Raw genomic sequence first — 4,723 nt, 5'->3', positions numbered from 1 at the left:
GTTGTGGTTAAGTGTTATTACTCACTGAGATAGCGTCTCACTCCTTGATATTATTTTTCAGAGAACGCAGGTGACAACGAGAATTACGTTAGCTAGAGGTAATATTTTTCTGGTGACCCTCGCATTTGTTCGCTTGGGCAGGAGTTTATTTATTTGTTTTGTTCTATTTCTTGCAAACGCTTAAAGTTGCTCCATAGTCATGTCTTTAGAGTTTTGAGTCTTTTTTCATTATTTTGGATTTGTGGAGTATTTGAACTCACTCTCATGTTTTGGAGATGGATTTTATTTTGTTATTGGCTGGTGTTGGTGACTTGTTGATGGTTTGTGATGGATTGTGTTGGTGTGATTGATGTGTTGGTTGTGGTGCTGTTGATTTGAGACAGAGAATTTTCTTGATAGGCCCAAAAACAGAGGAAACTCTACCCGATTTTTTGTAGAATTCTGACGAGGCTTGCTTTGGAGTCCTAAACTCCTTAGCGCCGGTCATGATCCTATTTTGGGTCTTGACAAAGTTGGTATCAAAGCCAGGTTAATTCTGTGACTATGGAGCACACAGTAGTAGTAGAATCTCAATTATGATTATGTTGCCGGCCATTTCTATAATCGTGATTCTGCAAGGGCGTGATAGAATGTGTCTGTCCTTCTTTCTCATTCCTCCTTTATGTGTGCAACTGATAGAGCCAACTAGGTGAATATAACTTTGTTTATCTTTCTATCGTATGTCTTGCACTTAGACCATCTAATAACAAGACTCGTCCAATAGTTCGTGAGGCATCAAGGGCCACACCCCCCTCCGCAATTAAGGGGAACAAAATGTAGTTGGAAAGTCCAAGAAAGATGTTGTTATGCCTCTAAGATCGATTTTCATGCTCATGTGACCTGTAAGAGATCTATTTTCGGGAAAGAGTACTACTCCGCCCATTTAGCAGCTTGGGAGTGTTACTATTAAGACACTTATCTTCCGATAACGAGCTAGGGAGATTAATGGACGTAGAGTCAGGTAGTAAATAGGGCCCAAGACCAGCTTCAGGCACCTACAAAGATTCAGATCTTCCTGGAAAGATGTATCCTTGAGAGTTTCTAAAGATAAAATCTTCAGAGTTCATTGGTTCAAATAGTGCAAAGATCCTTAAAAGATTTTTGATAAAGATTCATCAATGAAATACTCAAAACTTTTGGAGCCATGGGATGATCCAGTGAGAGGTCTATAGATAAATGCCATACAGAGTAGAGGTCATGACCAGCATATTGTATGCTATTGTATTGTAAATAAGGTTGACTCGAGCAACACCATTCACTTGGGGAACAAGTTCACCAAGGTCTTCATCGATGATTTCCTTTCTGAAAGTTAAGCGTGAGCCTCCTAGGTGTTTATGAAATTGATTTAGATGACAGATGTGCCAATGTATGTCACTAGACTTTATCAGTTGGCTAGATACAGGACATCTCAAGCTTAGAGCTTTGCGAAAGGGATGTTTACTGTTTGAACCAGACAACAACATCTTATACAAAAGACTTTGACCAATTTTTGTGACAATTTTACTTGCCCAAAGGATTTAAAACATGGATATGGTAAACATGCAACCAAGGATTAACCCAAGAAGGTCAAAAGTAGAAAATCTTTCAGTGTAGATATAATACTAGCCGATGTGTTAGAATTCAAGGACATCTTAACCTATTGAGGTATCATTTTGGCATTGGCAGCCCTATGGATGACGCCCTGTTAGTTTAACATGGGTATAAAGCTTGTCAGATTCGAATTAAGAGAAGGGATATCCTAAATAATTAGATTTTAATCTACTCGATGTGGTCAATTCCGATATGACATCAGACGTAGATGGGTTATCTATTTCGACGAATTGCTTGCTTTCCAGTGAAGATAGTTGTGGAGATACCCATTGAACCTATTTTAGTCCAGAAAAAAATAACGCAGGAGCGTTACAAAGATGAGTAAGTTTATATCTTTTATAATGACTTACTAGTTCTATAAACGAAAAAAAAAAACATTTTGTGAGGGTCTCTTATTATGGTAAAGGATTAAGAGACCAAACACTCAATTTTGAAAGGTATAATTAGTGAGGGAATTTGGTTGATTATGCTTCATGTAGACTGACTTTCCTCAACTACCACCTATAAAAGAAATAGATTTTGGTATTGATATAATAACAAACATATAGCCCATGACGATATCTCCATATCCTAGACACTGGTGGAGTTGAGAGAGATAAAGAAATACTCGTTGGATCTACTGGGAATGACTTTATAGGAGAACCACTTGTATCACCATGGGGTATTCATAATTTTTGTGGAAAAAAAAAATATAGAACGGGTCCTTGAGATTGTGCTTTGACTCAGATAGTTGAGAAGGTAATAATACATGATAAGTACTCGTTATTTGATAAAGATGACATGTTTGATCAATTACATGGAGCCTCCCATTTCTAACGACGATTTTTGGCTTAGTTATTATCGGCTTAAAACTAGAGAAAACTATATTCCAAAACATGTCTTTAAAACTAACCGATACTACAACTATGTTTATGGAGATAATGAATAAGAAGTTCAAGTTGTTTCAAGAAAAGTTATTACTATAGTGTTTATTGATGATGTTATGGAATGTTCTCATCGCCAGGGAGAACATAAGGAATATATATCAAGGATCATATTGCAAATGTTGTGGAACCATCAACTTTATATCGAGCTCTCTAAGTGCAAATTCCAGCTATACAAAATGACATTGCTCATGCTTATTGTATCTAAGAATAATATTTTAATGGATACAAAGAAAATAGGAGCAATTCAAAAATGGCCAAGGTCCATTACTCCTGCATAGAGTCACTACTTTTGGGCTTCGCAGACTAGTAAAAAAGTTTCATGTGAGGTTTCTTCCGAATAGTGGCCACTGACCAAGAAAAAAACAAGAAGAAAATCAGTGGATGGAGGAAAGTGAGCAGAACTTTTAGATTTCAAAAAAAAAAATGTTTCTCACTGCACAATGTTATTCTAACAATCAGAATCTGAGAGATTCACAATGTCCTTGGTGTTTTGAGATGGGGATTAGGGTATATTTTTTCATAAGATGTTTGTATGACGACTAATAACTACAGCGATATTGGATGTGAAGATTGGAGACATTGCTTATATGAGAAAATCTATATATTGACACCAACCATAAGAATTTCATGTACAAATTTTTTAGCAGAGAGATTCGAACCCTTGGCAATGCCGATATATGTAGTTCACTCAACAACTATGATTGTCCTATTTTATATTATATGAAACGGGTCAATATGGTGACTGATACACAGAGTAGAAATTCCTGGGTAGTTGGTACATACAACTCCTGCCTTTCAGTTAAAGATAGGCACTAGAAGTGCAGATATTCGTTTTAGCCCAGAAAATTCGGGAACACCATCGACTTGTGTTGAAGTTAAATATTTGTAGGCCGAACACATAAGGATATCAATATGAGAATGTGAGGTTATGCAAATAATGAGATAATGTCCTAACTAGTAAAAGTAATGGTATGATTCTTGGCAGGGACGGCGTTCTCCGGCTAGATAGCCAACTATGTACAATAGATGCAGATGGACTAAAATGGGTTATTTCTTGAGGAAGCCCACACTCAAAATATACTATACACTTTGGATTCACTGAAATATATCGTGACCTGAAGCAAATTGTATGAGTATGAAGAAGAAAAAAAATTGTTTTATTTCTATTTATTTAGCTTGTTAATTTGGAATAAAGACCTGCTAGCCTACTAAAATTGCTCGGGATTCCGAAGTGGAAAAGTATAAGGATTGCTATGGACTTTGTGATGGAGCTACCCGTGACTGTCAGATACATAAAATCTTTCAACTTTTGCACCCTTCATGTTGTCTATACTACATATAATAGGAAATGCATTCACAAATGTATGTGAATAGACTTCATATGATTTCATGGTGTTCCAGTGAACATCACCTTTGATAAAGAATCGAGTTCCACTTCGCACTTTCAGAAATCTTTCCTGGAAGCATTGTGAATATGGTTGGAACTTGGCATCGGATTTCATCTGCAGGTAAAAGAGAGTCTGAACATACTATATAGAACTTGAGGACATGAGAGTTTGCATTTTTTATTTCGGAGGTACTTAGAAGGTTTACCTCTTGCTACAACAACTTTCAATAAATATTCAGATGGCTCCATATGAGGCCTTGTAAAGCAGGCGATGCCATTCCTTTATCAAATAATCTTTATCCAGGGAGGCTATGTATTAGGATCAGACCTGGTATATATAAAAAGAAAAATAATTACGAATAAGGTTCAGTTTTTAGACAAATTGCTCATCGCTCAAAGTAGATAAAAGTCTTATATAAATAGGGGGAAAAAAAAACTTCGAATTCAAAATTGGGGATTAGTTGTTCCTAGGAGTGTTTCCTATCAAGAAACGATGTGATTCAAAAAAAAAAAAAAGAGAGGTAAATTTAGCCCGGGGTTTATAAGACAATGAGATATACTTGACCAGGTAAAAGTAGGGGAATACCATTTGACACTTCCCTGTTAGATGACTTTTATCCATTCAATGTTTCATGTCTTTGTGCTAAGAAAATGTATGTCAAACTCCTCTCGTGTGGTTGAAGCATCGACTTTTCAGCTTGGTGAGACGATGTATGAGGAAGAGCCGATGGCTATGGCGGATAGACAGTAAGAGAGTTATTGTCAAAAGAGATTGTACCTG

General features: G+C 36.5%; 1 long non-coding RNA gene across 1 annotated transcript; it reads right to left on the bottom strand.

The window, feature by feature from the left end:
• Nucleotides 1–6: 6 nt before the first annotated feature.
• On the bottom strand, nt 7–4,717 carry LOC124894091. Its single transcript, XR_007051001.1, has 3 exons — nt 4,529–4,717; nt 4,149–4,270; nt 7–4,057 (listed from the first exon to the last, which is right to left on the bottom strand). It is a non-coding gene; the product is annotated as an uncharacterized LOC124894091 (long non-coding RNA).
• Between the last annotated feature and the right edge of the window lie 6 nt (nt 4,718–4,723).

This window comes from Capsicum annuum, unplaced genomic scaffold (genome assembly GCF_002878395.1).
Source record: "Capsicum annuum cultivar UCD-10X-F1 unplaced genomic scaffold, UCD10Xv1.1 ctg69493, whole genome shotgun sequence".
NCBI classification, from domain to species: Eukaryota; Viridiplantae; Streptophyta; class Magnoliopsida; order Solanales; family Solanaceae; genus Capsicum; species Capsicum annuum.
This window is presented reverse-complemented; position numbering and strand designations above follow the sequence as displayed.